Raw genomic sequence first — 13,824 nt, forward strand, 5'->3', positions numbered from 1 at the left:
ATTTAGCTTCAAATCAATGAGAAGTGGAAGGCTTAGCTTGAAATTCACGCGAAACAGATGGTTTAGCTTCAAATTCTTGTTTTATACATGATTTAGCTTCAACTGCATACGAAACAAACGAGATAGCTTCAAATCCATGCGAAACACATGATTTAGATTCAAATTCATTCGAAACACATGGTTTAGCTTAATATTCGTGCGACACAAATGGTTCAGCTCCAAATACTTGTGATATACATGATTTAGCATCAAATGCATGCGATACAAACGTGTTAGCTTCAAATCCAAGAGAAACACATGATTTAGCTTCAAATCAATGCGAAGTAGAAGGCTTAGCTTCAAATCCATGCGAATCAAATGCTTTAGCTTCAAATACTTGTGTTATACATGATTTAGCTTCAACTGCATCGAAACAAACGTGTTAGCTTTAAATCCATGCGAAACACATGATTTAGCTCGAAATCAATGCGAAGTAGAAAGCTGATCTCCAAATCCATGCGAAAGAAATGGTTTAGCTGCAAATACTTGTGATATACATGATTTAGCTTCAGCTGCATGCGAAACAAACGTGTCAGCTTTAAATCCTTGCGATACGCATGATTTAGCTCCAAATCAATGCGAAATAGAAGGCTGATTTTCTAATCCTTGCGAAACAAATGGTATAGCTTCAAATACTTGTGATATACTAGATTTAGCTTCAACAGCTTGCGAAACAAACGAGTTAGCTTCAAATCCAAACGAAACACATGATTTAGCTTCAAATCAATGCGAAATAGAAGGCTGATTTTCGAATCCGTGCGACACAAATGATTTAGCTTCAAATATTTGCGATATAAGTGATATAGTTTCAACTGCATACGAAACAAACGAGATTGCTTCAAATCCATGCGAAAGACAATATTTAGATACAAATTCATTCGAAACACATGGTTTAGCTTAATATTCATACGAAACAAATGGTTTAGCTTCAAATTCTTGTGATATACATGATATATCTTCGACTGCATGCGAAACAAACGAGTTAGCATCAAATCCATGCGTAACACATGATTTAGCTTCAAATCAATACGAAGTTGAAGGCTTAGGTTCAAATCCATGTTAAACAAATGGTTTAGCTTCAAATACATGTGATATACATGATTTAGCTTCAACTGCATGCGAAACAAACGAGTTAGCTTCAAATCCAAGCGGAACACATGATTTAGCTTCAAATTCTTGCGAATCACATGGTTTAGCTTCAAATCCTTGCGCAACAAATGGTTTAGCTTCAAATACTTGTGATATAGATGATTTAGCTTCAACTGCACGCGAAACAAACGAGTTAGCTTCAAATCCAAGAGAAACACATGATTTAGCTTCAAATCAATGCGAAGTAGAAGGCTTAGCTTTAAATCCATGCGAAACGAATGATTTATCTTCAGATAATTGCGATATATGTGATATAGCTTAAAATGCACGCGAAACAATCGAGTTAGATTGAAATCCAACCGAAATACACGATTTAGTTTCAAACCATCGCGAAGTGGTAGGCTTATCTCCAAATACATGCGAATCAAATGGTTTAGCTTCAAATACTTGTGATATACATGACTTAGCTTCAGCTGTATGCGAAACAAACGAGTTGGCTTCAAATCCAAGCATAACACATGATTTAGCTTCAAATCAATGCGAAGTAGAAGGCTTAGCTTCAAATCCATGCGAAACAAATGGTTTAACTTCAGATACTTGTGATATACATGATTTATCTTCAAATGCAGGCGCAAAAAACGAGTTAGCTTCAAATCCATGCGAAACACATGATTTAGTGTCAAATCAATGCGAAGTAGAAGGATTATCTTCAAATCCGTGCGAAACAAATGGTATCGCTTCAACTACTTGTGATTTACATGATTTAGCTTCAACTGCATTCGAAATAAACCAGTTAGCTTCAAATACATGCGAAACACATGATTTAGATTCAAATCAATGCGAAGTGGAAGGCTTAGCTCCAAATCCATGCGAATCAAATGGTTTAGCTTCAAATACTTGTGATATACAAGATATATCTTCAACTGCATGCGAAACAAACGAGTTAGCTTCAATTCCAAGCGAAACACATGATTTAGCTTCAAATCAATGAGAAGTGGAAGGCTTAGCTTGAAATTCACGCGAAACAGATGGTTTAGCTTCAAATTCTTGTTTTATACATGATTTAGCTTCAACTGCATACGAAACAAACGAGATAGCTTCAAATCCATGCGAAACACATGATTTAGATTCAAATTCATTCGAAACACATGGTTTAGCTTAATATTCGTGCGACACAAATGGTTCAGCTCCAAATACTTGTGTTATACATGATTCAGCTTCAACTGCATCGAAACAAACGTGTTAGCTTTAAATCCATGCGAAACACATGATATAGCTCGAAATCAATGCGAAGTAGAAAGCTTAGCTCCAAATCCATGAGAATCAAATGGTTTTGCTTCAAATAATTCTGATATACACGATTTAGCTTCAACTATATGCGAAACAAACGTGTTAGCTTTAAACCCATGAGAAACACATGACTTAGCTTCAAATCAATGCGAAATAGAAGGCTGATTTTCGAATCCATGCGACACAAATGATTTAGCTTCAAATATTTGCGATATAAGTGATATAGCTTCAACTGCATGCGAAACAAACGAGTTAGCTTTAAATCCAAGCGAAACACATGCTTTAGCTTCAAATCAATGCGAAGTGGAAGGCTTAGCTCCAAATCCATGCGAATCAAATCGTTTAGCTTCAAATACTTGTGATATACATGATTTAGCTTCAACTGCATGCGAAACAAACGAGATAGCTTCAAATCCATGCGAAACACATGATTTAGCTTAATATTCGTGCGAAACAAATGGTTCAGCGCCAAATACTTGTGATATACATGATTTAGCATCAAATGCATGCGATACAAACGAGTTAGCTTTAAATCCAAGCGAAACACATGCTTTTGCTTCAAATTCTTGCGAACCACATGGTTTAGCTTCAAATCCTTGCGAAACAAATAGTTTAGCTTCAAATACTTGTGATATAGATGATTTAGCTTCAACTGCACGCGAAACAAACGAGTTAGCTTCAAATCCAAGAGAAACACATGAATTAGCTTCAAATCAATACGAAGTAGAAGGCTTAGGTTCAAATCCATGTTAAACAAATGGTTTAGCTTCAAATACATGTGATATACATGATTTAGCTTCAACTGCATGCGATACAATCGAGTTAGCTTCAAATCCAAGCGGAACACATGATTTAGCTTCAAATTCTTGCGAACCACATGGTTTAGCTTCAAATCCTTGCGAAACAAATAGTTTAGCTTCAAATACTTGTGATATAGATGATTTAGCTTCAACTGCACGCGAAACAAACGAATTAGATTCAAATCCATGCGGAACTCATGATTTAGCTGCAAATCAATGCGAAGTAGAGGGCTTAGCTTCAAATCCATGCGAATCAAATGGTTTAGCATCAAATACTAGTGATATACACGATTTAGCTTCAACTGCATGCGAAACAAATGAGTACCCTTCAAATCCATGCGACTCAAATGATTTAGCTTCAAATCAGTGCGAAGTAGAAGGCTTATCTTCGAAACCATGCGAAACAGATGGTTTAGATTCAGATACTTGTGATAACAAACGAGTTAGTTTCAAATCCAAGCGAATCACATGATTCAGTTTCAAGTCAATGCGAAGTAGAAGGCTTAGCTTCAAAACCATGCGAAACAAATGGTTTAGCTGCAAATACTTTCGATATAAGTGATATAGCTACAAAAGCAGGCGAAACAAACGAGTGAGCTTCAAATCCCAGCGTAACACGTAATTTAACTTCAAATCAATGCGTAGTAGAAGAATTAGCTTCAAATCCATGCGAAGCAAAGCGTTTAGCTTCAAATACTTGTTTTATATATGATTCAGCTTCAACTGCATGCGAAACAAGCGATTTAGCTTCAAATCCAAGCGAAACACATGATTTTCTTCAAATCAATGCTAAGTAGGAGGCATAGCATCAAATCCATGCGAATCAAATGGTTTAACTTCAATTACTTGTGATATACATGATATTGCTTCAACTGCATGCGAAATAAACGAGTTAGCTTCAAATCCATGCGAAACAAACGAATTAGATTCAAATCCATGCGAAACTCATGATTTAGCTTCAAATCAATGCGAAATAGAAGGCTTAGCTTCAAAACCAATGCGAAACAAATGGTTTAGCTTCAAATACCAATGATTTACATGATTTTGTTTCAACTGCATGCGAAACAAACGAGTTAGCTTCAAATCCAAGCGAAACACATGATTTAGCTTCAAATCAATGCGAAGTAGTAGGCTTAGCTCCAAATCCATGGGAATCATATGGTTTAGCTTCAAATAGTTGTGGTATACATAATTTAGCTTCATCTGCATGCGAAACAAACGAGTTAGCTTAAAATCCATCAGAAACCCATGATTTAGCTTAAAATCACTACGAGGTAGAAGGGTTACCTTCGAATCCATACGAAACAAATGGTTTAGCTACAAATACTTGTGATATACTAGATTTAGCTTCTTCAGCATGCGAAACAAACGAGAGAGCTTAAAATCCAAGCGATAGAAACGAGTTAGCTTCAAATCCATGAGAAACACATGCTTTGGCTTCAAATCAATGCGAAATAGAACTCTGATTTTCGAATCCATGTAAAACAAACAGTTTAGCTTCAAATACTTGTGATGTACATGATTTAGCTTCAATTGCATGCGAAATAAAGGAGTTGGCTTCAAATCCATGCGAAACACATGATTTAGCTCCAATTCAATGCGAAGTAGAAGGTTTACTTTCGAATCCATGCGAAACAAATGGTTTAGCCTCAAATATTTGTGATATACATGATTTAGCTTCAACTGCATGCGAAACAATCGTGTTATGTTTAAATCCATGTGAAACACATGATTTAGCTTCGAATTCATGCGAAGTAGAAGGCCTAGCTTCAAATCCATGCGAACCAAACGAATTAGATACAATTCCATGCGAAACTCACTTGGCTTGAAATACATTAGAAACAAATGGTTTAGCTGCAAATACTTTCGATATAAGTGATATAGCTACAAAAGCAGGCGAAACAAACGAGTGAGCTTAAAATCCCAGCGTAACACGTAATTTAACTTCAAATCAATGCGTAGTAGAAGAATTAGCTTCAAATCCATGCGAAGCAAAGCGTTTAGCTTCAAATACTTGTTTTATATATGACTCAGCTTCAACTGCATCCGAAACAAGCGATTTAGCTTCAAATCCAAGCGAAACACATGATTTTCTTCAAATCAATGCTAAGTAGGAGGCTTAGCTTCAAATCCAAGCGAAACAAACGAGTTTGCTTCACATCCAAACGAAACACTTGATATAGCTTCAAATCAATGCGAAGTAGAAGGCTTAGCATCAAATCCATGCGAATCAAATGGTTTAGTTTCAATTACTTGTGATATACATGATTTTGCTTCAACTGCATGCGGAACAAACAAGTTAGCTTCAAATCCATGCGAAAGAAACGAATTAGATTCAAATCCATGCGAAACTCATGATTTAGCTTCAAATCAATGCGAAATAGAAGGCTTAGCTTCAAAACCAATGCGAAATAAATGGTTTAGCTTCAAATACCAATGATTTACATGATTTTGCTTCAACTGCATGCGATACAAACGAGTTAGCTTCAAATCCAAGCGAAACACAGGATTTAGCTTCAAATCAATGCGAAGTAGTAGGCTTAGCTCCAAATCCATGGGAATCAAATGGTTTAGCTTCAAATAGTTGTGGTATACATAATTTAGCTTCATCTGCATGCGAAACAAACGAGTTGGCTTCAAATCCAAGCGTAACACATGATTTAGCTTCAAATCAATGCGAAATAGAAGGCTTAGCTTCCAATCCATGCGAAACAAATGGTTTAACTTCAGATACTTGTGATATACATGATTTATCTTCAAATGCAGGCGCAAAAAACGAGTTAGCTTCAAATCCATGCGAAACACATGATTTAGTGTCAAATCAATGCGAAGTAGATGGATTATCTTCAAATCCGTGCGAAACAAATGGTATCGCTTCAACTACTTGTGATATACATGATTTAGCTTCAACTGCATTCGAAATAAACCAGTTAGCTTCAAATACATGCGAAACACATGATTTAGATTCAAATCAATGCGAAGTGGAAGGCTTAGCTCCAAATCCATGCGAATCAAATGGTTTAGCTTCAAATACTTGTGATATACAAGATATATCTTCAACTGCATGCGAAACAAACGAGTTAGCTTCAAATCCAAGCGAAACACATGATTTAGCTTCAAATCAATGAGAAGTGGAAGGCTTAGCTTGAAATTCACGCGAAACAGATGGTTTAGCTTCAAATTCTTGTTTTATACATGATTTAGCTTCAACTGCATACGAAACAAACGAGATAGCTTCAAATCCATGCGAAACACATGATTTAGATTCAAATTCATTCGAAACACATGGTTTAGCTTAATATTCGTGCGACACAAATGGTTCAGCTCCAAATACTTGTGATATACATGATTTAGCATCAAATGCATGCGATACAAACGTGTTAGCTTCAAATCCAAGAGAAACACATGATTTAGCTTCAAATCAATGCGAAGTAGAAGGCTTAGCTTCAAATCCATGCGAATCAAATGCTTTAGCTTCAAATACTTGTGTTATACATGATTTAGCTTCAACTGCATCGAAACAAACGTGTTAGCTTTAAATCCATGCGAAACACATGATTTAGCTCGAAATCAATGCGAAGTAGAAAGCTGATCTCCAAATCCATGCGAAAGAAATGGTTTAGCTGCAAATACTTGTGATATACATGATTTAGCTTCAGCTGCATGCGAAACAAACGTGTCAGCTTTAAATCCTTGCGATACGCATGATTTAGCTCCAAATCAATGCGAAATAGAAGGCTGATTTTCTAATCCTTGCGAAACAAATGGTATAGCTTCAAATACTTGTGATATACTAGATTTAGCTTCAACAGCTTGCGAAACAAACGAGTTAGCTTCAAATCCAAACGAAACACATGATTTAGCTTCAATTTCATGCAAAGTAGAAGTCTTAGCTTCAAATACATCCGAAATAAATGGTTTAGCTTCAAATACTTGTTTTATACATGATTTAGCTTCAACTGCATACGAAACAAACGAGATTGCTTCAAATCCATGCGAAAGACAATATTTAGATACAAATTCATCGAAACACATGGTTTAGCTTAATATTCATGCGAAACAAATGGTTTAGCTTCAAATACTTGTGATATACATGATATATCTTCAACTGCATGCGAAACAAACGAGTTATCTTGAAATCCAAGCGAAGCACATGATTTAGCTTCAAATCAATGCGTAGTAGAAGGCTTAGAATCAAATCCATGCGACACAAATGATTTAGCTTCAAATACTTGCGATATATATGATATAGCTTCAAATGCAGGAGAAACAAAGGAGAGAGCTTCAAATCCAAGCGTAAGACATGATTTAGCTTCAAATAAATGCGAAGGAGAAGGCTTAGCTTCAAATCCGTGCGAATCAAATGGATTATCTTCAAATACTTGTGATATTCATGATTTAGCTTCAACTGCATGCGAAACAAACGTGTTAGCTTTAAATCCATGCGAAACACATGATTTAGCTTCAAATCAATGCGAAATAGAAGGCTGATTTTCGAATCCATGCGAAACAAGTGGTTTAGCTTCAAATACTTGTGATATACATGATTTAGCTTCAAATCCATGCGAAATAGAAGGCTGATTTTCGAATCCATGCGAAACAAATAGTTTAGCTTCAAATACTTGTTTTATATATGATTCAGCTTCAACTGCATGCGAAACAAGCGATTTAGCTTCAAATCCATGCGAAACACATGATTATCTTCAAATCAATTCTAAGTAGGAGGCTTAGCTTCAAATCCAAGCGAAACACATGATTTAGCTCCAAATCAATGCGAAGTAGAAGGCTTATTTTCAAATCCATGCGAAACAAACGAGTTTGCTTCACATCCAAACGAAACACTTGATATAGCTTCAAATCAATGCGAAGTAGAAGGCTTAGCATCAAATCCATGCGAATCAAATGGTTTAGCTTCAAATACTTGTGATATACATGATTTTGCTCCAACTGCATGCGAAACAAACGAGTTAGCTTCAAATCCATGCGAAACAAACGAATTAGATTCAAATCCATGCGGAACTCATGATTTAGCTGCAAATCAATGCGAAGTAGAGGGCTTAGCTTCAAATCCATGCGAATCAAATGGTTTAGCATCAAATACTAGTGATATACACGATTTAGCTTCAACTGCATGCGAAACAAATGAGTACCCTGCAAATCCATGCGACTCAAATGATTTAGCTTCAAATCAGTGCGAAGTAGAAGGCTTATCTTCGAAACCATGCGAAACAGATGGTTTAGATTCAGATACTTGTGATAACAAACGAGTTAGTTTCAAATCCAAGCGAATCACATGATTCAGTTTCAAGTCAATGCGAAGTAGAAGGCTTAGCTTCAAAACCATGCGAAACAAATGGTATAGCTTCAAATACTTGTGAAATACATGGTTTAGCTCAACTGCATCGAAACAAACGAATTAGCTTCAATTTCTAACGAAACACGTGATTTAGTTTCAAATCAATGCGAAGTAGAAGTCTTATCTTCGAATCCATGCGAAATGAATGATTGAGCTTCAAATACTTGCGAATATAAGTGATATAGCTTCAAATACAGGCGAAACAAACGAGTTAGCTTCAAATCCATGCGAAACATATGATTTTTCACCAAATTAAGGCGAAGTGGAAGGCATAGATTCAAATCCATGCGAATCAAATGGTTTAGCTTGAAATACTTGTGATATACATGACTTAGCTTCAGCTGTATGCGAAACAAACGAGTTGGCTTCAAATCCAAGCGTAACACATGATTTAGCTTCAAATCAATGCGAAATAGAAGGCTTAGCTTCCAATCCATGCGAAACAAATGGTTTAACTTCAGATACTTGTGATATACATGATTTATCTTCAAATGCAGGAGCAAAAAACGAGTTAGCTTCAAATCCATGCGAAACACATGATTTAGTGTCAAATCAATGCGAAGTAGGTGGATTATCTTCAAATCCGTGCGAAACAAATGGTATCGCTTGAACTACTTGTGATATACATGATTTAGCTTCAACTGCATTCGAAATAAACCAGTTAGCTTCAAATACATGCGAAACACATGATTTAGATTCAAATCAATGCGAAGTGGAAGGCTTAGCTCCAAATCCATGCGAATCAAATGGTTTAGCTTCAAATACTTGTGATATACAAGATATATCTTCAACTGCATGCGAAACAAACGAGTTAGCTTCAAATCCAAGCGAAACACATGATTTAGCTTCAAATCAATGAGAAGTGGAAGGCTTAGCTTGAAATTCACGCGAAACAGATGGTTTAGCCTCAAATTCTTGTTTTATACATGATTTAGCTTCAACTGCATACGAAACAAACGAGATAGCTTCAAATCCATGCGAAACACATGATTTAGATTCAAATTCATTCGAAACACATGGTTTAGCTTAATATTCGTGCGACACAAATGGTTCAGCTCCAAATACTTGTGACATACATGATTTAGCATCAAATGCATGCGATACAAACGAGTTAGCTTCAAATCCAAGAGAAACACATGATTTAGCTTCAAATCAATGCGAAGTAGAAGGCTTAGCTTCAAATCCATGCGAATCAAATGCTTTAGCTTCAAATACTTGTGTTATACATGATTTAGCTTCAACTGCATCGAAACAAACGTGTTAGCTTTAAATCCATGCGAAACACATGATTTAGCTCGAAATCAATGCGAAGTAGAAAGCTTAGCTCCAAATCAATGAGAATCAAATGGTTTAGCTTCAAATACTTCTGATATACACGATTTAGCTTCAACTATATGCGAAACAAACGTGTTAGCTTTAAATCCATGAGAAACACATGACTTAGCTTCAAATCAATGCGAAATAGAAGGCTTTCCTTCAAATCCATGCGAAAGAAATGGTTTAGCTGCAAATACTTGTGATATACATGATTTAGCTTCAGCTGCATGCGAAACAAACGTGTCAGCTTTAAATCCATGCGAAACGCATGATTTAGCTCCAAATCAATGCGAAATAGAAGGCTGATTTTCTAATCCTTGCGAAACAAATGGTATAGCTTCAAATACTTGTGATATACTAGATTTAGCTTCAACAGCTTGCGAAACAAACGAGTTAGCTTCAAATCCAAACGAAACACATGATTTAGCTTCAATTTCATGCAAAGTAGAAGTCTTAGCTTCAAATACATCCTAAATAAATGGTTTAGCTTCAAATACTTGTTTTATACATGATTTAGCTTCAACTGCATACGAAACAAACGAGATTGCTTCAAATCCATGCGAAAGACAATATTTAGATACAAATTCATTCGAAACACATGGTTTAGCTTAATATTCATGCGAAACAAATGGTTTAGCTTCAAATACTTGTGATATTCATGATTTATCTTCAACTGCATGCGAAACAAACGTGTTAGCTTTAAATCCTTGCCAAACGCACGATCTAGCTCCAAATCAAAGCGAAGTAGAAGGCTTAGAATCAACTGCATGCGAAACAAGCGATTTAGCTTCAAATCCAAGCGAAACACATGATTTTCTTCAAATCAATGCTAAGTAGGAGGCTTAGCTTCAAATCCAAGCGATACAAACGAGTTTGCTTCACATCCTAACGAAACACTTGATATAGCTTCAAATCAATGCGAAGTAGAAGGCTTAGCATCAAATCCATGCGAATCAAATGGTTTAACTTCAATTACTTGTGATATACATGATATTGCTTCAACTGCATGCGAAACAAACGAGTTAGCTTCAAATCCATGCGAAACAAACGAATTAGATTCAAATCCATGCGAAACTCATGATTTAGCTTCAAATCAATGCGAAATAGAAGGCTTAGCTTCAAAACCAATGCGAAACAAATGGTTTAGCTTCAAATACTTGCGATATAAGTGATATAGCTTCGAATGCAGGAGAAACAAAGGAGAGAGCTTCAAATCCAAGCGTAAGACATGATTTAGCTTCAAATCAATGCGAAGTAGAATGCTCAGCTTCAAATCCATGCGAAACGAATGATTTGGCTTCAAATACTTGCGAATATATAGCCTCAACTGCATGCGAAAAACACAAGTGGTGCGACACAAATGTTATAGCTTCAAATAGTTGTGATATACATGATTCAGCTTTAGCTGCATGCTAAACAAACGAGTTAACTTCAAATCCATGCGAAACACATCATTTAGCTTCAAATCAATGCGAAGTAGAAGGATTAGCATCAAATCCATGCGAACAGAATGATTTGGTTTCAAATACTTGCGATATAAGTCATATAGCTTCAACTGCATGCTAAACAAACGAGTCAACTTAAGATCCAAGCGAAACACATGATTCTGCAACAAATCAATGCGAAGTAGAAGGCTTAGATTCAAATCCATGCGAAACGTATGATTTGGCTTCAAATACTTGCGAATATAAGTGATATAGCCTCAACTGCATGCGAAACAAACGAGTTATCATCAAATCCAAGCGAAACACATGATTCAGCTTCAAATCAGTGCGAAGTAGAAAGCTTAGCTTCAATTCCATGCGAAACAAATGGTTTAGCTTCAAATACTTGTAGTATACATTATTTAGCTTCAACTGCATCCGAATCAAACGAGTTTTCTTCAAATCCAAGCGAATCACATGATTAAGCTTCCAATTAATGCGAAGTAGAAGGCGTAGCTTCAAATTCATGCGAAACGAATGATTGACCTTCAAATACTTGCGAATATAAGTGATATAGCTGCAAATGCATGCCAAACAAACAAGTTAGCTTCAAATTCATGCGAAACGCATGATGTAGCTTCAAATCAATGCGAAGTAGAAGGCTTATCTTCAAATCCATGCGAAACAAACGAGTTAGTTTCAAACCCATGCGAAACACATGATTTACTTTCAAATTAATGCGAAGTAGAAGGCTTAGCTTCACATCAATGCGAAACAAATGGTTTTTGCTTCAAATACTTGTGATATACATGATTTAGCTCCAAATGCAGGCGATACAAACGAGTTTGCTTCAAATCCATGCGAAACGAAAGGTTTAGCTTCAAATACTTGCGAATATAAGTGATATAGCTTCAAATGCAGGCGAAACAAACGAGTTAAGTTCAAATCCATGCGAAACACGTGATTTAACTTCAAATCAATGCGTAGTAGAAGGCTTAGTTTCAAATCCATGCGAATCAAATGGTTTAGCTGAAAATACTTGTGATATACATGATTTACCTTCAAATGCATGCGAAACAATCATGTCGGCTTCAAATCCAAGAGAAACTCATGATTTATCACCGAATAATGCAGGCGAAACGATCGAGTTGTGAATGGAGTGAAGTATAAAAAGTTATTTATGCGAAGCGGTTATTGCGTGCATCGGCGAGATTGTTCGTCGACTGTGAAAAATGTTGTCGCAAATGGGTCGAGATGAAGCGAGCATTGGAGTCCGAATTTGGTAAAACTGCAGATACGTACGAGATACATACAGAGTTTTCACGTAAAATTAAAAGATCGAACGAGTCGTATCAAGAATACATTTATCAAATGTTGGAGATTGCGAAGCAAGCGGACATGGAAGTATCAACAGTTATTAAGTATATTATTGACGGAGTTCAGGATTTCGAGACAAACAAAACGATATTGTACGGTGCTAGAAATATACGTGAGTTGAAAGAAAAATTCGAAATTTACGAAGACATGAAGGAAAAATCAGGAACGAAAAACAGGCGACCTGAGGAGAAGAAGAAGACGACCGTCCATGGAACCTCATCACAAGGTGAATCACATCAAATGGCACAGCAAGAAATACGGCGATGTTTTTTGTGTGGAAACCGATACCATACGGCTGCAAACTGCCCGACGAAAGAAAGAGGACCCAAGTGTGTCTGAAGCGTCGAGAAAGAAGCGAGTTAAAGAGGTGCAAGTTGGAAATTGTAAGTTGACAGCGTTAATAGATTCTGGAAGCGAACTGAATTTGATGCGAGCGGATTATTATGTTAAAATTGGTGCTCCTAGATTGAATAATAAGATTTTGCAATATTGTGGTGTCGGAGCAGAGAGCAACCACACATTAGGGGAATTTTCAACAACTATTGCAATAGATCAGATAACATATCGAATAAATATACACGTTCTACCCAATACCTTGTCGTCCCATAGTTTAATAATCGGTACAGAATTTTTAGATTCCGTAGAACTAAGTACGAAAGGAGGAGAAATTTTTATTAAAAAAATAGATTTGCCGGAAATATTTAATGTCAATGTCGAGGCTATAGCTGACAATGTAGATTTATCACACATTGCGGTTCCTGAACATAGAAAACTTATAGAAGATTGTGTTGCAAGTTATAAACCATCTAAAACGAAAGAAGTAGGGATTAAAATGAGCTTGATACTGCAAGACGAGATCCCAGTGTACGAGAGACCGCGAAGATTGTCTCCCGGGGATAAATCTGAAGTTGATAAACAAATAACGTCATGGTTGAAAGATGAAATAATTCGAGAGTCTTGTTCAGATTACGCAAATCGAATTGTACTAGTAAAGAAGAAGGATGGTTCAACTAGAATTTGTGTTGACTACAGATAGCTTAATAAAAATATTGTAAAAGATAGATATCCCCTACCTTTGATACGGGATCAATTGGATTTATTAGAAGGCGCGAAAGTATTTAGTACGTTGGAT

Source organism: Megalopta genalis, unplaced genomic scaffold (assembly GCF_051020955.1).
Source record: "Megalopta genalis isolate 19385.01 unplaced genomic scaffold, iyMegGena1_principal scaffold0247, whole genome shotgun sequence".
NCBI classification, from domain to species: Eukaryota; Metazoa; Arthropoda; class Insecta; order Hymenoptera; family Halictidae; genus Megalopta; species Megalopta genalis.